At 42.1% G+C, this 22,547-nt stretch overlaps 2 long non-coding RNA genes across 3 annotated transcripts in view; one reads left to right on the top strand and one right to left on the bottom strand.

Moving 5' to 3' along the window:
• LOC128350883 (uncharacterized) overlaps window positions 1-8,515 on the top strand; it is a 43,837-nt gene extending 35,322 nt beyond the window's left edge. Inside the window, exons 2-3 of the long non-coding RNA XR_008319494.1 lie at window positions 7,164-7,270; window positions 8,356-8,515. This is a non-coding gene — a long non-coding RNA (uncharacterized LOC128350883). The remainder of the gene's footprint in view (window positions 1-7,163; window positions 7,271-8,355) is intronic.
• Window positions 695-4,454, bottom strand: LOC128350881 (uncharacterized). Of its 2 annotated transcripts, none has more exons than XR_008319491.1 (3): window positions 4,381-4,454; window positions 3,015-3,158; window positions 695-1,407 (listed from the first exon to the last, which is right to left on the bottom strand). It is a non-coding gene; the product is annotated as an uncharacterized LOC128350881 (long non-coding RNA). The 2 variants fall into 2 exon arrangements; XR_008319492.1 differs by having other exon boundaries at window positions 707-813; window positions 911-1,407; window positions 3,015-4,402.
• Window positions 8,516-22,547: the final 14,032 nt, after the last annotated feature.

The raw sequence follows: 22,547 nt of genomic DNA, 5'->3' as shown, positions 1-22,547 counted from the left end.
GTATGTTCCAACAGTAGTTGTGTAATGCAGCTTCTCCTCCTTTCCATACCATTCCTGTGGTCTTTTTTTTTAAAAAAAAAACAGTTTTGCCATCATTCTTCTCCACGTTCACATACACAGAGGGGATTTCTACTGGCTTCTGCTGTGTTTTATCCACTCTGCCCCACCTCTTGGTCCTGAGACAGACCTTCTGCCACAGTCCTGGGCTGCACAGGGATATGAAGAAACCATCTGCGGAAATATCTAAAATTTCTCCTTGGGAGGAACCCTGAAATTCTCTTTCAAATTTCACTTTGGAAGAATATTGGTTCCAATATTCACACTGTAATTCACCTGGTCATTGCAGATGTGAGATCTTCCTTAACCTCCCATATAGCTGTCCAGGGACCTGTTCTCTCCGGGCCTCTGATGCACAGGCTACTTCCAAAAAGGACATGAGAATTTAGAATCCTCAAAGGAAATTAAAACAAGACAAGCCAAAACCTTCCTAATTTGCTGTTTGCAGAGAACATTATTGTGCATTTAAAGCAAGTAACATATCCAATGAACACTTAATTTACCTAATGAAAAACGTATTTAAGCAAATGAAGTACACAGCACTTATTCGCAAATGCAAAGAACATTTATCACTGAGAATAGCTGCCAGAAGGAAAGACAGAAAGAATATACAGTTGTCCCAGCAGCATTCAGACCTGCTTTGAGCCTCCAGGAAAGCAGATCTATGCAGTCCCCAAGTGATATTTATTTCAGCTGAGGCTTGCCAAAAAGGAAGGGGTTTGAATATGCGTGTTGCTAACCAGGTCTCTTTCTTGCCTGAAAAATAGTGCCATTAACAATGTGTGTATTTGGCATTCTTTGTGAACATCAGTCATGAGCTGTAGACAGCCAAATGAGAGTCAAATTTAAATACCTGTAGGATGGGGGTCTGGCCTTGCCAGGGAGCTCCATGAGCATCTGAACTGAGATCCAAAACACTGTGCAGAAAGAGGATATCCAAAACTGAATTCTTCACTGGCCAGTTTGAAGTTGAAGTATCAGTCCAAAGGGAGGTATTAAGGAAGCCTTCTAGAGGCAGAGGCTTATAAGAAGGAAGTGAGCTAGACAGGTATGGCCTAATCTATATGGTTTTCCAAGCAAATTTCTGGGCCTGCCCTGGAAGCATTTGGAAGGAGTCCTGGTCAAGGAAAACTAATGGGCTATCTGTTGATAGCACTTTGCTGGAGCGTGAAGAAGACAGCACTGTACCTTTTGCCCACCAATCTGTAGGATTGAGTAGAGTGCCTAGAAGGGGAATAAGAAAGCAGATCAAGTGGTTCCTGGATAGAACTTCTTCCAGACAAGATGGCTGGGGCTTCTGGTAGTCTGGAGAAAGGTATCTGGCCTGTTCCGGATTGAGTTGCACTCTTCCTAAAGGATCATACATTTATTTATTTATTTATTTATTTAAAATTACAAAATAAAATAACAAAAACAAGGTGAGGATTAATTAAGAACAGAAGACATAATAAGGATGACAAGGTGGATATACAAAGTTAGTAATGCATATAACCTATTCGCCAACTTTGGAGCTACGCAGTCTAGTAGCTGCATAACAAAATTTAGCTACTGCATAGGAGACCTTTGCATCTCTGTCGGAGAGGAGATATTTTACGAGAAAATCCTCAGATTGCCCCCTCAGCCCACACAATAGCAGACTAATTAGTTGACACCTTATGTCCCGATAAATTGTACAGCTTAGTAATACATGATCTGTGGTTTCGATAGAGTTGCCACAAGGGCACTTCCGCTCCACATAAGGTAAGGTCTTGTATCTCCCATATAGCAAGGCTGATGGTAAGGCATTGAATCTAGCTCTAGGGAAGGCCCAATGAAATTTGCTGACGTTGATAGTAGAAAGATAGGATGCTGGGGGGGGGGGTCTTCAGTGGTTTATAGAACTCCAGCAGACAAGCCATCTCGTTCTGCTGATCTGTATCTAGCAATCTCTGTCGGACCACCCTCCAGGCACCAGTCACTCCAAATTCCAGCAAAAAAGCAGGTGATAGTCCAATTTGAAGGAGTTTATCGGTTACCTTTAGGCACCAGGTCTGTTGCAGATCAACCGAGAGGAATTTCAGTATGAGCCCTACAGGCTGAAGATGAAGTTTGATCCAATAAAAACCAAATTCCTAAAGGATCAAGAGCACAGCCTGGGAGTGCTTGTAGACCCAGTGCTGTCACTGGATCTCCAGGAGGTGGCAGTGCCAGGAACATTTTGGAAGCTCAGGCAAGTTTAGCCTTTCTTGAGCTGATGCACCTGGCATCCATTATTGTTGTCGTTGCTGCTGCTGTTGTTGTTATTTACATTTTATATCCCGCTCTTCCTCCAAGGAGCCCAGAGCAGTGTACGACATATTTAAGTTTCTCCTTGAGTTGTGTACTCTTTTGTTTAATCTAACAAATAGCTCTTTTGTTTAATATAACAAATATAACAAATAGCTCCAATATAGATATTTACCATAAACATAACAGGGAAACATAACAGCCAGTTCAAATCCCTGCTGGTATGTTTCCCAGACTATGGTAAGCACCTATATCAGGCAGCAGCAATATAGGAAGATGCTGAAAGGCATCATCTCATACCTGCGTGGGAGGAGGCAATGGTAAGCCCCTACCAAGGACAACCACAGGGCTCTGTGGGCGCCAGGAGTCGACTCTGACTCAACAGAACACTTTACTTTTACCTTTATTTAATAAGAAACAACATATAACTTAAAGAATTTACTAAGCCTTTTATTTCCTACTAGACTGAGTCTCAGTTTTTGCTTCTACTGCCTATCTCTGCTGCCACTTCCTGTGCCTGCTGCACAGCCTGCTGGGATCTGTAGTACTGCAGGAAACTCTATAAGCAGCTGCACTACATCTCTCTCTCTCTCTCTCTCTCTCTGTTCGGTTAAACATAAACACTAAACACTTTCCAGCTTGAACCATATTTTTGAATGTTTTGATAACACTTCTTAACATGCTGCCCAAACCTTCATAACCGTATCCTTAGATCTGGAGGTTCTTTTAACTACTCGTCCATGCCTCGTAGTCTTTTCCGGAGCAAGTTCTACATCAGGAGTATCAGTTTCATCAGCTGTTCTGCTATCACTGTTCTCAGAGAGTTCCTCAGTGTTCTGCATCACAGGGGTTTGCAATTCTGAGTTACTAGTTACACGTGTGCGCACATGCATAGCTCAATATCTGTTTTTTGCCCCTTGTAACAGTAACTGAGTAACTGAATTACCTACATGCTGCCTTAAAATATGCGGGCATTTTTAAAATACTCTGTAACCAAAAAGCTGGAACATAAGCCAAACTATTTTTGTAGCAATTTAATATAGCATTTTCTTTTCTTTTCTAAAATGTCCCACAGGGTGCTTGATTTACTCTAGAAAGCTAGGGTGGGCCCACAGTGCAAATGACTCCAGCATGGCTGCTAAAGCCAGCTACCTACATGTAGGCATACATGTGGAAGGTTTTGGTATTTGCCCAATAGCAAGATAAAGAGAGAAGTCTAGGCTGTGGCATGCCAGCCCAGGCTGTCCACTCTCTGATAAAAGAGTGTCTGGTGACAGCATTTTAATCTGTCGAAGGTCTAAAGTAAAAATGTTTTAAAATGGAAGCTCAGCAGGGATGATTCAGCAATCTGTCCCCCATGTGAGCTGGCTCTGAGACAAAGGCTTAAATTCACTACAGAAGTGGATTGGAAATATCTGCATCATTAGGAATAAATTTCATGAGAAAGCAACAAGTTGCCCAAAACAAGTTCTAAATGTCTGGGTTTGGGGGCTTGTAAGATGGCTTTCACCTTCTTTGGATCAGGATTCAGTCCTTCAGCTGAAACCACATGGCCTAAGATCACAATCTTGTCAAGGCCAAAGAGACATTTATTTTTATTTATCTTCAATCCTCTCTTTTGGAATCTCTCAAAAACTGCCTTTAATCTATCTCAGAGCTATTTAACATTGATGGCATACAGAGCTGCATCTTCAAAATTACAAACCACTCCAGCAAGAACTTGCAAAATAAAATCCACAACTTTTTGATAAGCCTCTGGGGCACTTGAAAGTCCAAAGGGAACTTTACAAAATCTACAACATCCTCTGTGTGCAATAAAGGTTGTCAAATTCCTTGACTCTAGTGCAAGTTCCACTTGCCAAAATCCTTTGGTAGCATCCAAACTGGTAAAAATATTCACACCTTGCATAGCATATAAGATATTATCTATGGCTGGTACAGGAAGATGTTCTTGCTTTGTTCACTGCTCTCAGATCAATGCAAAGTCTGATTTCATTGGAGTCTTTCTTTGACACAATCATCATATTTGACACCCATATTTGACATTAGAGTTACTACCTTCATATTCTTCTTCTATAATGCCATCTCCAGTTACTTTCCATTAACTTGCATACTTTCCTTTCTTTCAGAATCTACAAAATAAACAAATTGTTTTTTCCTCATCATCACTTTCATTTGCCAAGACAGCTATAACCAATTTGCCCTTTGCCTGTGGTTGCTTTGTGTCCTGGTTGTGTAATGCATCCTTAACTTTTTTCTTACAGACATGAGCAAAATGCCCAACTTTTTTTAACAATATAAGCAAGTAGCATTCAGGGCACCACACTGTTCTCTAGTGTGCTTCAATAATCCGCAGCGAGAACATGGAGTGTCTGTGCCAGGCCAATTTCTGTCATGGAATGATGTATCTCTGTACGTTTTAACAAATTGTTTGGTCTTTCCTTGATGAGTGACATGGTTAACAGAAGTGTCTGCAGAATCACTACTTGGTGCAGACATTAAACAGCTTTCTTTTTGAGCACTTTCATACAGTCTGGCCATTTTAATTTGCCTCCTGCGGCAGATATTTATCCCGTATATCCTTGTATATGCATTTCCCCACTACTTGATCCTGAATCATATCAGCTTCTAACTCTCCATATTCACAGGATTTAGCTAATTATCTCAGGCCAGATCTGTGCTTAAACAAAGGATAATGGACATCGAGTGCCAAACAGACATAGGCAGAGCCCCAAACTTCCCCATACCAGAAGGTTTGAGCTACCTCCCCTCTTCCGCTGGCTATCTGTCATTGCTGCAGGTCCCAGCCCATAGGAAGGCCTACACTTAATTAATTAATTAATTGGTTTATTTAAAATATTTATATCCCACCGCTCCAGTACACTACTGCTCAGGATGGCTCACAACAATAAAATATACAATGTTAAATAAAAGAAATAAAATTAACCAAATTAAGCAAAGAAGTTAAAAGTCAGGCTAAAAAACACAATCAGAATTAAGTTTCAAATTACAGAATTACAAATAAGAATCAAAAGTTTCAAATGTTAAAAGCTAAGAACCGAGAATTATAAAAATGCCAAGGAGTCAACCCATAGCTTGTACTCAGTGTACAGGCTATTTGCGTTAATGTTCAGAGGCGGTGGGGCTGCCAGGTCCGAGTGGACCATCTTGATGTGATTGTCTAATAACCCAGATTCATCACCAATAATTATGTACTCTTTTCTTTAATCTTTAAGAGGTACCTCCTGAGTTGTAAATGATATTAAGGGCTTTGATAAGCATTGACTAAGCCCTTTGTTTCCTACCAGTCTCTGAGGTCGTGCACGTGACCTCTCTGGGGAGGGCGGGTGGGCTGTGAGGAAAGCAGAATCTCGCCTTCCTTCCCCAACAGACAAGCAGCTGCTGTCCCCCCCTCTCCCGCACCGCACACCCACACAAGTGGCGGTGCAGTGACGGGGGATGCTGGGAGTGGGAGGAGCTTTCCCTTCCCACATTCCAGGGTGCCTGAGGGCACCAGGGCAGCCGCTGCTCTTGTTAGAGCTGCTGCCGCACTCAGCATGCTCACTTCTTCCCCCTGGCTCACTGCTGGAAATGGCAGGGGGGCAGCAGTGATTGCCAAGACGATCCCTGACTGAGATGAAGAGAATCTTGGCTAAACAACCCACACGTTCGCTTAACTTCAGCTAAACACTGGGTTTGTAAGGGGGCGCTGGGAGAGACCTCACTCTCGGCGCTTCACACGTGCAGCTTAACCCAGGCAGGGCTGCCCTAGCCTCGGTTAGGCTGCACATGCAAATACCCTTACTGTCTCTGAGTCTCTATTTGTGTTCCTACTTCCTATCTCTGCGGCCGCTTCCTGTGTCCACTGCAAAGACTGCTGGGATCTGTAGTACTGCAGGAAACTCTATGAGCAGCTCCGCCACATCCATTATTCCTGCTCTAATGCCCTCCCGGTTGGAATACTTCAATGTTCTCTGCATGCAGCTGCCTTTAGGAACAGTCTGGAAACTACAGTTGGTCCAAAATGCAGTTGCTGGAGTGTTCAGTAGAGTGATCAGAGTATATAAATCCACCTTCTTCCAACTACAATAGTTGCCTGTTTGTTTCTCGGCTTAATGTAAAGTGCTGGTGTTGACCTTTAAATCCCAAAATGGGCAAGGACTAAGTTACACCAGGAACTGCCTTCTCCCAATTAAATCTGCCTGTGCTTTAAAGATCCCCTTTGAAGGTTCTGCTTTCTATCCTGTCAGGACTGGAAATCAGATACACAAGCTCAAGAGACAGAAGCTGACATCCTGACTAAATTATTCAATGGAAACTCCATTGAAATAAATGTCAAGTTAGTCATTACTAACTTGTCCTATTAGTTTCAATGGGGTTTCCATGGAGTACATTAGTCAGGATGTCAGCCAGGGTATTCTTGGTGGTGGCACTAAAACTTTGGACTGTCCTTGGGGAGATGTGCTGGGTTCCCTCTCTTTCAACATGACCTGACCATGTTTTCATTTCAGCAAACCTCAAGACTGCTGTGAAATTACTATATTTATATGCTGTTTTTATTACTGCTATATTATTGTTCTCTCTGGTTTTTAAATTTTTTATGGAATTATTATCTGGATCTACATTTTATTCTGTTAGCTGCTTTGGATGTATTTATACAGAAAAGTAGGACAGCACAAGCATAACAACCATTTATTGTGTGTATTTCAATCCTGTGCATGTTGCCTTCACTAATTATACAGTGTTATTAAAGATGAGCTGGTTTCCCTGAGTTGCAAAAATCATATTGCTCTGGAAGACTAACTTGTACTCTTTCCCATTTCCTGTTTCCTTAATACCAGTGCCAACAAAGTTTTGACTCAAGAACTTTCTCCATTAGCAGAGGACAGTGACGATGCATGAAGCAGAAAGAACACCGCATAATTCTTCAGCTACCTGAGTTCAGCAGGTACTGAAATGAAATTATAGAAATTTCTTTCTTGTTTGCAGACTAATAATTTAAGTTGATATGGAAGCCACTTAGCTGAAGATAATTGAGGAATGCCAACGTATCATTTCAGCAGGTTCATTTTAATGATAGCTGCCACACATGAAGACGGGAGGCTAGTTAATAATATTTATTTGGTTTATCACCTCTGATTAACTACCACTGCAAGGGGAGGCATCATAGCTCAGTAGTCCCAGGTTGAGGTTCAACGTCTAGCATTCCCAATTAAAAGGATCTCTGGGAGCTGGAATGAGAAGGATCCTTGGCTGAGAACCTGGAGGGCTCCTGCCAGAAAGCAAGATCACTGAGCCTGATGGACCAATAGTCTAACAGTTAAGGGCAGCTTCACATGTTCTTTAAAAGGAAGGCTGTGTTCAATGCTCAATAAAAATGTAGTATATCTTGAAGCATTTTAGCTGCTACAATCACAAGACCTCTGTTAGCTGGACTTTGAAGAAGCAAGATAGAAAAAGTATTGATGCTTTTGAACTTTGGTGCTGGAGAAGACTTTTGAAGATACCATGGACAGCCAGGAAAACAAACAAATGGATCATAGAACAAATCAATCCAGAATTTTCACTCGAAGCACAAATGACCAGGCTCAAACGATCATACTTCAGACACATTATGTGAAAACCCAGCTCCCTTGAGAAGGCCATAATGGTGGGAAAAGTTGAAGGAAAGAGAAGAAGGGAACGACCAACAGCAAGGAGGATGGATGTGATTACGACAACAATGAATGCGCCACTTAAAGGCCAAGTTGAAGACATCCTGGAGAGAAACTATCTATGTGGTTGCTAAGAGTCGACACCGACTTGATGGCACTTAATCAGTCTCTTAATATTAGTTGTGAATCATGCCCACCAATTAATATATGCTCAATATTTTATTTTATTTTATTTAAGATATTTGTATCCCGCCCATCCAGTACACTACTTCTCAGGGCGGCTCACAACAATAAAATAGATACAATATGCATAGGCTTTGAATGTGATTTTGTCTGACCTCTTGTACGAAAGCCAAAATTATATCTTTATTTTATTCAGCGCTTTGGGAAGACATATTTCAGGACCAGACTGTGCATGGATGAAAATATTGGAATCAATCCAGTTCCTACCTGATGCAAGTGATTATCACATTGTTAATTTGATATTAATGTCAGTCCAGAAGTTATTTATTTATTTATTTATTTATTTATTTATTTATTTATTTATTTATAGTACATTAATGTACATCCCCATACAAAAAAGTCCCTGGGCGGTTAATTGTTGGGTGCATCATTATCAGGTCAATGTGTCGCCCCTTAGGATATAATGGCCCATAGGAAATAATGGGAAATCATCAAAATATCTATGAAGATATTATTATATGTCAGAATGGGATGAAACTTTCAGGCATGATAGAATTTTCTTAAAGCTGATGGTGAACCCATGTTAGAGCTAGATACCACCCAAGTGCCAGGATTTCAGAGAAGCAGACAATACTTCCCCTCCACCTTTTCACACATATGATTTGAATATATACTAAGGATAGGCCTGAAATGTTTTGGAGGCCATTATAGAAGCCTCAGAAATGTTTCAGACACCAGGGCCGTTTCGGCTTTTGGAGGTGGCAGGGATGGTACCTTAAGGGCAGGAGAGGGTGCACTTACTCCTCCCACCACATTTCCCCCACTGGTGCACCATTGTACCAAAGCCCCTTGGGGCGACAGTGTACCTCCCTGCTGCCCCATTGCCGTCCTCAGCTGGAAGTGGCCAGAAGTATGGCATGCGTGCGCCTGTTGCGTGCGTGTTTGCTGTGCACGCGTGCAGACGTGGGGAGGGCAGCTTGGAAACAGTCACTCATATTCTACTATCTTGCTCCCTCTATCGTGACTCTAGGAGTGAATTACTGCACCCATTTCTAGAGCAATTTCCTGGGAGGCCTGATTCCTTTTATCTTAACTATTGTTTAGCTGATACTAATGATGAAGTCACCAAAGTGGTAGCCAAATTTATTTATGGGGCGATGAGACAGACATCCCACCATGGTCTTTTATAGGTTTGATTTTATGGTAGTTTTAGTTTTATTTGTATACGTATTGTTATATTTACTCTATTTATTGTAATTCTGAATGGCTGTGTTATTGCCACTTTTGCTTCTGTTTGGCCTATGGCTGCAATAAAAGAACAACAACATACAATGGAGCGCCAGCGGGGGAACTGCGGCTGGAGGGGTAAGTGCACCCTCCCCCACCCTTAAGGGAACACCCCCATCGCCTCTGGAATGGTTCCAGGCACATCCCTATTATATACTTGCACCCTTGCTTTACTTCAGTGCTTAAAAGCATTCAAATCCCCTTCTGGAAGGGCTTTGTCCCCCAACATGCAGGCTGATATGTACTAAGGTTTCTAAGAAGAGGGCACACTCCCGCCTTGCCTTGCTTCTGTGAGGACTTTGCTCCTCAAGTTACACCTAGGCAGATAGGTGCCAGATTTTTTGTGCAGCCAGGGAAGGCTGCATTGAGCTCCTGGCAGTAACAGCAAAGCCCCTTATAATGGCTGAATTAAGACCTGAAGGAACGTGCGGAACTAAGAACACAGAAGAGAATATGGCAATGCTAGCACTTTGTGTAGTGCAGTGGAAGAGACAGGCAGGCAAAGTCCCCTAACAATAATGTATTATTACTATCTTCCTCCCCCACAAGCACTGTGATTGGAAGAGAACAGAGACACGGATGAACCAATTGCAATGTGCTTCAAGCAGCTTGAAGCCTGAGGAGGCTTGAAGCCTGAGGATATGCCAATTACCCAAATGCTCTCCTATTCCCTCAGCATTTTCCATATATGGCACATCAATAGATTGAAAAGGAAACAAGTTTTGAGTGGGACTTGTTTCAAGTCCCACAAGTCCTATAAGTTCAATACAGTCCTAGACAATATTAGCAATTTTGCACCAAAACATTACACTGCAAAATGCTGCGGATGGGGGCTGCATCAAATCAGATGTGTTATTTGTTCCTGTTCAATGCACAGTCCTATTTCAGGATAACCACAAAAATCTTCTGGTAGAAAATTGTGGTATTTAGACTCATGAACCCGCTTCAAAGCTTTGGAAAAAAGTGTTTATAAATTTTGCAAATCGTTTTAACCTCATAAAACTCTCCATCTAGTTCTTACCTGTGATCCATTGCAAACTTTGCATGGCAGCCCAGGTACGCTGGTGTTTCCAGGATGTTTGTCACTCTTAAATGATAAGTAAAGTGTGAGGTGAAGATGGAAATCTCTAAACACAGAGATGATTCTCACATGCAGGCAAAACTAGGCTAAAGAAGCCCAGCCTGGTTTTATCTCCGTGTGAGCACCACCAGAAGCCATGCGGCTCCCACCTATGACATGGCGGCAAACCCTGTATGGAGCCCCAGCTGTTAGCCAAGGTTAAGGGTGCGAACACGCTCCTACCCCTGACTCACTGATCATGTGTCAGTGCTGCGTGACTCCATGCAGCACCTACACATGAGTAGCCTCCTGGCCTGTGTCAAAAGGCTCCCCATAATGCACCATGCACTTGCACAGTTCATTATGGAAGTTCTGTGGGCCTCCCAGCCCCCAAACCTCCCAGCTGGTGGTAGCAATCGGCAAATGTCTGGACAAGCAATCCACTCGCCCAGACAGGAAAGAAAGGATCATCTGTGGGGGAGGCAAGCATTTTAAGGCTTCCTCCCCTGCAGCATGGTGCCCTTTCTCCCTGATTGTGAGAAAAGGCTCACTGTGTGTGAGCACACCAGGGTGGGGTTCCAGGCTAATAACAGCCTCTTAATACTTTAGTTTTCCACCACAGCAAAAGTCAGTGGCCCATTGGTACGTGCAGGTTGCCACATAGTTAGAAGTGACTCCGAGACCCAGGAGGCTGGAGAACCTTTTCAGAATGAATGTGCTCCTCCACTGCTTACAAGAATCCATTTTTGGCTGGGAAGATCAGACCATGATGCAATATCATGCAGATACGTTGATGTGGAAAGTGCTCCCTGAAGGAATAAAGTCTGAAAACCCTTGCCATAAACTATTTGGCAAGTTGTTTCAAGCATACACAGGTCTTAAGAAAATAAAAATATTGTGGCTAGTGCACACGCATTAAAAACAGAATAAAATTGTCCAAATAGATTAAGTGCCTTGAATTATGCATTGATCTTTAATAAATATTGTTGGCCGGGGAGCAACAATCTTTGCAAACAAGGTCTTGCAGTATTCTCTGAGATGGCACAATCTGCTCTGAAGAGACTTCCCTAATACATCTAAAACTTTGACTGCAGAACATAGTAGCGGCTTATTTTGCTTGATAATTAGAGAGAGATTCCTGGGCGATTTTCACACAGGGCTTTTAGCTTGCATCTCATCCACAATTATTATTGCTAGTTCTTGTTTACAAAGTCAGACAGGTGGTATTGACTGGTTTGTTTTATCCAGACATCGAGTCCTTCCCAAGGACCTGGGATGGCTGAATTTTATCAATACTGTTGGTTATTATAGAGATCGTCGCAGAATATAGGCTGTTCCCAGTAAAGCTGCTTTTTGTAATTGGCTGATGGTGATTTCGTGGCCCCTATGGTGTTGAGGTGCTCTTCAAGTTGTTTTGGAATTGCACCTAGGGTGCCAATTACCACTGGGATTATTTTGGTCTTTTTCTGCCGCAGCCTTTCAATTTCAGTTTGTAGATCTTTGTATTTTGTGATTTTTTCTATTACTTTTTCGTCTGTTCTGCTATCCCCTGGTATTGCGCTATGTCGATTATTTTCACTTGTTTTTCTTTCTTCTCGACTACGGTTATATCTGGTGTATTGTGTGGCAGATGTTTGTCTGTTTGTAGTCGGAAGTCCCATAATATTTTTACATCTTCATTTTCTACCACGCTTTCAATTTTATGGTCCCACCAATGTTTGGCTACAGGTAGCTTGTATTTTTTGCAGATGTTCCAATGCATCATCCCTGCTACCTTGTCATGCCTTTGTTTGTAGTCAGTCTGTGCTCTCTTTTTACAACAGCTGATTAGGTGGTCCACAGTTTCATCTGCTTCTTTACAAAGGCGGCACTTGCTGTTTGTGGTTGATTTTTCGACTTTTGCTCTTATTGCATTTGTTCTTAGTGCCTGTTCTTGTGCAGCCAGTATTAAAACCTCTGTTTCTTTCTTCAAGTTGCCATTCTTAAGCCATTGCTAGGTCTTGGTGATGTCTGATTTTCCACTTATATTGTGCAAATGTTGACCATGCAGTGGCTTATTTTTCCATAATTCTGCTCGGTTCTTGACTTGTTCTTTCTTGTAGGCCTGCTTTGTTTCACTGGTGTTGAATAGTTTCTTGTTATTGACCATTTGAAGTGCATCTTCTTCACTGTCCTTGATATATTCTTCAAGGCCTCTTTTCTCCTCCTCTGCTGTTTGATGGACTTGCAGCATTCCTCTTCCACATGAGCTGCGAGGGAGGTATAGCCTATCGACATCACTGCGGGGGTGCAGAGCATGATTGATGGTCATGATTTTCCTGGTCTTACGATCCAGCATCTCTAGCTCTGCCTGGGTCCAGTCTATTATTCCTGCAGTGAATCTGATAACAGGTATAGCCCAGGTGTTTATGGCTTGTATGGTGTTCCCGCCATTGAGTTTGGACTTGAGGATTTTTCTAACTCTCCTGATGTATTCACTTCCAATCTTTCTTTTATCTTCAGTGTGTGTGATGTTATCAGCCTGGAGAACATCGCACACACTGAAGTTAAAAGAAAAATTCAAAGTGAATACATCAGGAGAGTTAGAAAAATCCTCAAGTCCAAACTCAAATTATTATTATTATTATTATTATTATTATTATTATTATTATTATTATTTCGATTTCTATACTGCCCTTCCAAAAATGGCTTAGGGCGGTTTACACGGAGAAATAATAAACAAATAAGACGGAACCCTGTCCCCAAAGGGCTCACCATCTATAAAGAAACATAAGATAGACACCAGCAACAGTCACTGGAGGTACTGTGCTGATACTACCTTAGTATCTGTCACAGCAACACATAGGAAATGGAATATTTTTGCAATAGAATTGGGTTTTTTGTTTTGTTTTTACCTTTAGACCCAGGAACTTGAGGGGATGGGGTAGGGGCAACCTTTTACCAAACCTTTGCAGTGTGGCAGAGACAGAAAATTGGTGATGGTAGTGCAGGGTAGACTATTGTTATAAATTCTTTCTCTCTCACAAACATACACACCATTTTTCTGATTCGAATATTACACTGTTTTGCTGTTCTGTGGCTAGTTGCAACTTCCACCTTCTTCCTGATCAGGCTGCTGGATCCAAGCCTATTGTAAGCTGCTGGATAATTTCAGATTGTTTGGGGCCCCTAGGATTTCCCATTACAACCATCTCCCTTTAAGGCAAAGGCTGTGTGGCCAGAAAAAACCCATCCCTGAATTTCCTGGAGGCAGCAACCTGTAGTGAGGTGTGCTGAGGTAGCAGAGCATTTGCTAAAGAGAACTTTCACTGCTTAGCTCTATGGAGGCATGCCCAGCATATGGATGTGCTGTGTTTCCTTGGGAAGGCGACTGGCACATATGTGCCACATGTGTGGTTGTATGTGTGTGTGTGTGTGTATGCATGTGTGTTTTGCTTACAACCTGTTTCTCCTGAAAGTGTCTGAACTTGTATTTTTGAGCTGGTGTTATGGTAAGGTTATCTGAAAGATGGGTGTCAGATGTTTGGACAGGGGCGCAATTTCAGTGCTTACCCTAGGCGCTATTTTCTCTAGATACACCCGTGCTTGCAGTAAAGACTGATGCATGAAAAACACTTTGGTAAACAGATATATTCTTGCCCAGTTGATTGCAGAACAAATGAAAACATAAGTAAGCAACTATGTATGTACCAGGTGTCAAGGAGATAGATATACTGTAGATATAGATATAAAATATATCAGAGCTGTATTTCAAATATTTTGCTAGTATTTGAGTCTTACTCGTTAGCCGGAATGATTTAGAAAGTTATGTTAAGTTTTAAGTTGCTTCATCAGCCAAAATGAACATTCAGTCTCTATTCTGACAATAGAAAAATTAGGACTGTGTGGAACCTTCTCCTCACCCTCACTTAGAAACTTAATTGTATTAAAACTCTTGTTTCAACATTCTCAAAGAACATCAAAAATTCATTGGATGTTTCTCTCTTGGACAGGAACCTGCAGATTCAAGTCAACATTCTGCTTTAGATGAAATTTAGTGATGACTCTGGTGTCAGGTCTTATCACCTTTGGCCACTTGGCAGAGAATTTCCCAACCATTCCTGGACTTCCATAGGATATCCAGGTCTCATGGAATGGCCTTCAATCAATATCCCTTGGATGTTTCTCCTAAGCAGGAGTCTCCAAATTCACTCTAGGGTTGCTTAGTCCTACCTGGGTGGGGCTGCCCATGTAGAGCGCCAGGATCAGGTCCAATCCCTGTGCTGCCCTGCTGGGTAACCAGAGTTTTTAACCTGGGCTATTAGGGAGGAAGAAGGGCATAAGTGCGCCCTTCTACCCCAGTCTCTGGTCATGTGCACACTTGGGCTGCCTGTAGCTTGGGCATGCACAAAGCCAAGCAGCAAGAGCACCCGGCAGGAGGGGGAATCCACCAATGCACTGCACTTCTGGTGAAGTGCATTATGGGATGCCAGAAGATTCCTGGTTCTGCTGCTCGCTGCAGCACCAGTTATGTGCTGTGCAAGTGGCAGAGCCTAATGGGGAGGGTTGATCTTGTGTGGGGAGGCAGGTAGGAGCCTGCCTCCCCACCAGCCCTCGCCAGTTCTAGGAGTGTTAATGGAACCAGTTTCACTGGTTTGAAGAATATACTTCTAAAGGGGAATTAGATAAGGATTCCCCTTTATAAGAAAAGGGGCATTCCTGGGGTGGTGCAGTGGCAGAGGGGGGAAAGCTGCTTACATACCCTTGCCACTCACTGCCACTCATCCTCCTGGCATGGCTAGCATGCTCCCCTTCGTTTCAAATCTGGGAGGCTCGGTAAAGAAGAGGGAGTGCAGCAAGCGTGTAAGAGCTTAGGAAAGGCATTTTCTGTGGCCAAATTGTCCAGGCCACTTGACCAGAATCTCAGGATAATTCAGGCTTCATCAGGCCTACAAAGCTGGAGATGTTAAGTTCATCCAGAGAGGTTTGCCTGAGGCTGCCGCCAACTCGTTTGTCAGCTACTCTGGAACAGGCCTTCTCTGTTGCTGTCCATGGACATTGGAATGTGCTCCCTGTTGAAAAAAGAGCCTCCCCATCTCTGGCAACTTTTAAAAAGTCACTGAAGACACATTTATTCACCTAGGCTTTTAATTAAATCTAAGGTTTTAAATTTTAATGTTGGTTTTAAATGATTTTAATTGTTTAATTGATTTAGTTTGGATTTTAAGTGTTAATTGATTTTAATTGTTCTTATTTTGTTGTAAACTGCCCTGAGCCATTTTTGGAATGGCAGAATAGAAAATAAATAAATAATAAATAAATAAATGTGCCTTTCAGTCTGTTTTTCAGACGGCCTTCTCCTGGCAAGGAGCTGAGATGTACCTTTTGTACTTCCTGGCATGGGTGAGGTTCAACTTCAAAGGGAAAACTGAGGGCAGGTAACTTGCAGGATATGCTACACCACAAAAAGTCCCTTCTTGTTTTTTGTCATAGAAGAGACAGAAGAGATTCTTTGAAGTAGATATCAAAACCCCAAATCCCAGTGCAACATAGTATGGAAGATTCAAATATACTTTCGTCAGTATCATCAATTTGCACAATTCTTGCGTATATCTATTGCCTGATGGCAGGGGCGTAACGAAGCTGGAGTGGGCCCAGAGACAAAATTTTAAAATGGGCCCCTTGCTGATACACACACACTCACTTCACATGTGACTTGCCTCTGGGGGCCCCCTCGAGGAGTAGGGGCCCCCAGGCAGCCACCTCCCCTTGCCTAATGGTAGTTACGTCCCTGCCTGATGGTCAATTGACCAATTGGTTTATAGGTCAAGGGTATATTGAATTAATTTGACCAATCAATGATGAAACAAACAAGGGGCAAAAGCTGGGGGGGGCGGTGTCAGGGTGAAAAAAGAGGATATAAGAAAAGGCATGAAGACAAGAGGGGAGTGAAGAAAGGAGGAGGAGGAGAAACCTGCAAACAGACATCCTGGCTTAGATTAGTTTGCTTTTTTGCTTTGATCAATTTCTAATTTGCTTGGCTTATGAAAAGATGAGGTACCTGTAGTCAAAAACTGCATTTCGTTCCATTTCTTTAGAAACTGGCACAGATTGGGTGAGAATAAAATATTTTGATTTCATAAGTTTGATTGTGTGTCTTTACAAAGGGCAGAAATCAGCCAAAGATAGAAAAAAGAATCTGGGTCTTTTTAATGCCTTTTCCCTTAGGGAGAAGGGAATTCTGATACATTGAAATCTAACAAGTGGCAGGGGTAAGTAAGCAGCCTTTTATCCCTCTCATCACCGCAACGCTGCCCCTGTTCGTTCTGGACCAGTTCGCCCTAACCAGGCCCGGTTCAGTTTGAACATGGACCAAACTGCTCTCCAGTTTCACCTGCAATTGAACCTTTAAACTGGCCCCAGTTTGATGCCAGTCCATCTAGTAGGAATGCACATTGTTACCTGTTCAAGGTGCTGGCTGTCAATTCTTTGGTTTTGCTAGAATGCAGATTGTTGCCTACAAGACAAGACTGTTGAGTATTCTTTCCCATTCTGCTCAACTGCCTTATTTCTGGAATCATAACTTTCCCCCTCTTTTTGTTAATAAATTAATAACTGTTTAAAACCAATTGGTTTATTTTTACCTATAGCTATACATATGCTGATTTTTTTGCTTTGGATATTTTAAAAAAATGAATGCTTCTTCTATCCCTAGTGTTTAGGAAGTTCTGCAGCCAAATTAAAAAATGTTTACCAAACTATTGTGCATTTTTTGCGATTCATTCATGGCTTTGCAGCATTTTTGTTTCTTCCCACAATACTCAAATGGGCTCAGGGGGTGATATCCTTTAAGTAGATCATACAACATTTTTGCAAAAGCGTAATAAGTGAAAACATAAAACCAGGCATGAGTGAAATAATGAGAGATGTGATTGAAAATATTACTTCATTTAATCTTTGCTATAAAAATACCATACCTTCTTGAGATTTGTGCAAACCTGGCCATGTATTCTTTTAAATTATCATTTTATAAGGTACATGTGGTCATAATATTAATTATCATTTTTGTGAGGTAAAGTTGGCTGCAAATTTGTTTTGATTAATTATCATTTTTATGAAGCTGCAGAGTGCCAGATGCACTTTCAAAATGCAGCAAGAAAAGGTCTTTCTCCAGGTGTTTTATGCTCAGCTGAGATTAGGAAATGCTTAAATTCCTAGTAGATTACACTAGTGTTTCAAGATTCTAAGGATTTTTCAACCTCCAAAAAAAGGGGTGTGTGTGTTGGAGTTCTGCACGAGGATGAAATAATTGGATAAATTTTCAAATCAAATCAATGAAGCTAAACAGATCAATTTTGATTTTCGCAAAACTTTATTTGCACCCACACCCAGAAATAAGAGATGAGACACAGAGGGTTAAACTCGACCACAACTTTGTAAACAAATCCACAGCAATGATTAACAAAGTTATATTGTTTGACTCTTAGGGCAAATCATGGGCTGAGACAGGATCTGCCACAGGAGTATTGCCTCCCCCCTTGTGGGCAATCAACTAGGCTCTAATTCCAGTCATAACCATCAAACTGTTTGTTCCTCTTCATTGCTGCACAGCTAACTGTGTCAAGAGACATTCTGTCTGAGTCACCATCCCCCAAGCCCCAGGACTCCGAGTGGGTGAGATCGATGATAATCTTTCAAAAGGCATACAGTTCCATCCTCATGGACCTCAAAGCATCTGAGACGATGATCCATGGAAAACTCTCTCTCTCTTTACATTTTATATCCCGCTCTTCCTCCAAGGAGCCCAGAGTGGTGTACTACATATTTAAGTTTCTCCTCACAACAACCCTGTGGAGTAGATTAGGCTGAGAGAGAAGAGACTGGCCCAGAGTCACCCAGCGAGTATTATGGCTGAATGGGGATTTGAACTCAGGTCTCCCCAGTTCGAGTCCAGCACTCTAACCACTACACCACGCTGGCTCTTTTAAAATCTTGGTGCCTTCAGTGCTCTCTTGTGTCTGGTTCTTTGCTTGATCTCGTGTACTCACATTGGCACTATCCTCTTCTTATTCCTCCTCGTGAATCATGAGTTGCTCTAGCTGGTGGTCTGTCTCTGCAGTCAGACATCATGATTTCCCACCTGCTAGAGCTACCGAAGAAGAGACTTCCAGAAAGGTGGGGCACAGCTATATAGCCACCTCTGTACTAGCCTACCATTTGCTCCACATGCCCAAGGCTGTATGTGGATGAGATCAATAATCTGAGTGGATGAGATCAATAATCTTCCAAAAGGCATACAGTTCCATCCTCACGAATCTCAAAGCACCTGAGATGATGATCCATGGAAATCTCTCTTTTAAATCTTTGTGCCTTCAGTGCTCACTATTGTCTGGTGCCTTGCCTGATGCCTTGCCCCACTTCCATCCTGAGGCTGGATACACCTCTACCCTCCTGACACTGCTCCTGGAGAAATACTGCATTCTCTGTTTGAATTCACATTTTCTGTGTGATTTGTTTTTAACTTCAAAATGTGAACGCTTTAGGTCTGTTGGAATAGTTTAACTGCTTTGATTTCAGCAAGCTTCAAGTATGAAATCTCATAGGCTGACAGCTATCAGATACTGATTTCTGTTGCATGTTATCTCTCAGAACTGTCTAATACTATTTTCTTCCATGCCTACATATGATACAGCAGTGGTTTTCAAAACCTGGATCCTTTGGAAGCTTATCAAGGGCTCCTCAATAATATGACCTGAAAGGGTAGACCTGCTTCTGCAAAAGATAACTTGACTGCAACTGACCTTCCTCTGTAAAGTGCAGCCCTGGGACAACACTGGATGTATTCCAGTACACACTTTGAAAGTTTGTTATCTGACTGTAGCTCCTGGGCACATGCAATGACTTAGACTTGGGCAGTCAATCAAGGGTGCCAGACTCTCTCCTCTCCTGCCAACTTGCACCAGTGTTGACATGTCTCATAGCAGCATGTCCACAAAAGCCTGTGCAGTACAATTTGAAGACACTTCTAAAAAGCTTATTGCACTCTCCAACATGATCACTGCATGATCATGATTTATTTAAATACTTAAATAAATAAATAAATAAAGCAAGCAAGCAAGCCAGCCAGCCAAGTTTTTTAATAAATAAATAAGCAACATTGTGAAAATACTCTGTTAGGCTGGTAAAGTATAATGCTGATCTTCAAAGTCACATTTCACAGTGCAGCCATCAGCTTCCAAGCGAAGAGATTTATAGCAGAAACCTACCACATAACAGGCAATCCCATGCAAAAAGTGTGTCTAATGATCAAGAATGCTTTATTTATTTTCCTTCGCAACATGAATGAATGTGTTAGAAGCCTCATTTTTCACATGTGACTTCAATGGAAAGGGACATCTGATCATCCCATTCAATCTGAAAAGTGCCATCTGTTCAGATAGAGGTGAGGAAAGGATGCTTTTAGTGACAGTTAATGCACAGATTATTTGCAAACAAGTTGCATACAGAATCAGGATAATTCAGAGCAAAATGCATGCAAAATGGAAAGGTTCACCTTCAGGCGTCCTCTGAAAATAAGCCACATATTTGTGGAAGAAAATTTGAAATGGCTCTGAAAGCTAGGAAATGTCAGTGAAAGACTAACAGTTCCATCCTATCAGCTATTGCATGTCAGACCTGACACATGTGCAGATGAACTCAGGAAAGGCAAAAGAGGAGCAAGGCTAAAACCATCTGCAAGTTAGCAGGAGCAAGTTTAATACTGCTCAGATCAGCAAGGAAACTTGGATATTAAAAAAAAATAGATCATAGGAACATAGGAAACTGCCATATACTGAGTCAGACCATTGGTCTATCTAGCTCAGTATTGTCTTCACAGACTGGCAGCGGCTTCTCCAAGGTTGCAGGCAGGAATCTCTCTCAGCCCTATCTTGGAGAAGCCAGGGAGGGAACTTGAAAACCTTCTGCTCTTGCCAGAGCGACTTCATCCCCTGAGGGGAATATCTTGCCGTGCTCACACATCAAGTCTCCCATTCAGATGCAACCAGGGCAGACCCTGCTTAGCTATGGGGACAAGTCATGCTTGCTACCACAAGACCAGCTCTCAGGATCAGGGTGTATGATCTGCTCTGATCAATTGATATAAGGAGGCTTCTTGACCAGTATGGCTGATCTCCCTGTAGGTGGCCTGAGGTGGTTGGTGGCACATAAGCAAAATCTCTGAGGTCACCAGTTCAAGGTCTGTGGCAGGCTCAAGCCCGGATACTACAAAGTGCTTAGTAGGAGTGCAATTGGCTTCTGATTGTTTCTAGATACAATTAAAAGTGTTGGTTACTTTGGTGGGCCACAAGCAGGCCTAATATCAGTGATACCCATTAGCACAATTCGATTACTATTATGCTCTTCATCTGGATACTTATCACATTATATAGATATCTTTAAAACAATTTCCTATCTCCTAGTGTGAATAAAAGAATATGAAAATGAACTTGATAGATGTGATTACTGTATATTCCCAGATTTCTCTTTTTGACATGCATGCTGTTCCTCTAAACTAAAGCTGAACAAACTAGAAGGCATTTTTTTCTCTGTTTTAGAAAACATTATTTTCATCCTTCTTTCATTGTTTTTCAGCTCCACATAGAAAGGGAGACAGAACAATATGCTTTCCAATCCCAGGCTTTCTCGAGGAAGGAAGCCATTTCATTGCATTGATTTTATAGACTGCTGTGATTAAGCCAATGAACTTGATTGGGGATCTATTTACAGTTAATCCTGACTCATTTCACTCTTGTCATTTCCATCCTCACTGTTCCCATAACACTGATACCTAATATCTCAGCTTCTCTAAACAGCAGATGATGCACAAATGATGCTCACTCCAGCATATAAACCAAGTCATTATTCCATATTTGTACACATGAAAAAATTGTGATGGATTAGGAGTGGGTCTGTGTATGGTATATGAGAATTGGTTAAAGACAGTGAGGCTCTACACATGATCTGTGTGTAGAGCCTGCAGGGCTCCTGTGGGGAGAGCAGGCTTGACCCGTTCTCCCCACAGACGATCCAGCGCTGAGCCTGGGTGGCCGGATCAGGCACCCACACGACTACCAGTTCCATCATGGAGCCAGTAGGAGTGGCGGGGATTGGGGACCTCCTGGCCCTCAGAAATCCCAGCATGCCCCACTTGAGTACGTGGGGCATGCTGGGGAGACCCCCCCATGCTGAGAGCCTTGTTGTAGCCTCCTGGTCGCTCGTTCCACTACCCTCCACTAAGTAGGGGTACTTTTTGCGGTTTGCTGCCGAGCGCCATGTGGCTCCCATTGCAGCACATGACTGCAGGAAAGTGGGCGAGGCTCCCTTAGCCCACTTTCCTGTGGTCCTGAGAATTACCTCAGTCATTCCTTATTACATGATACACACATGCATGTTTATTGTATTTCTAGGAGATGACTTAAAAAACAACACCACCAGGAATAAATGGAGCCACTTTTGTCAGTTCCTCAAGACCTGTGCCTTCACATATTACAGACCTGTCTTAAAAGTTTTTGAGGATAGATTCAATCTCTGCTAAAAGCATGGTGTGTGAAACAGGGATTCACATTTAGTTTTGGATAATCCAGTGACTAAAACTAAATCATAAATTAAACTAAAGCTCACTGTAATCCAATTAGTCAAAATAAGTTAGTCAATTTGGTTTTACCTATTATATGAAAAAAAAATTAATTTTAGAAATGCCTCACAGCTGCAGTGCAAAACTGTGTAATAGTTCATGAAGCCAGAGGGGAGGGGGAAAGGAGAGAATGGGGGGAACAGAAAACCTAACGACTGACATTTTTGCTGGCCAGTTGACATTGTAATATATCAGGCATCACTCTTGACATACATAAAGAAATCCTACCATGGATCTTCAATTGTTCCTCAACTTAACAATATTTAATTGGAGCACTGGGGAGAGGGTATTATGAAAGATATTCCTAAAGAGTACTATTGTGTTGAGCTTCAGTTTACTGATAATTCTGTGCGCATAATACTTGGCAAATGTTGCCCTTCAATGTTTG

The sequence above is a fragment of the Hemicordylus capensis genome, chromosome 3 (assembly GCF_027244095.1).
Source record: "Hemicordylus capensis ecotype Gifberg chromosome 3, rHemCap1.1.pri, whole genome shotgun sequence".
NCBI lineage: Eukaryota > Metazoa > Chordata > Lepidosauria > Squamata > Cordylidae > Hemicordylus > Hemicordylus capensis.
The sequence above is the reverse complement of the archived record's forward strand: the minus strand, read 5'-3'. Positions and strand labels throughout refer to the sequence as shown.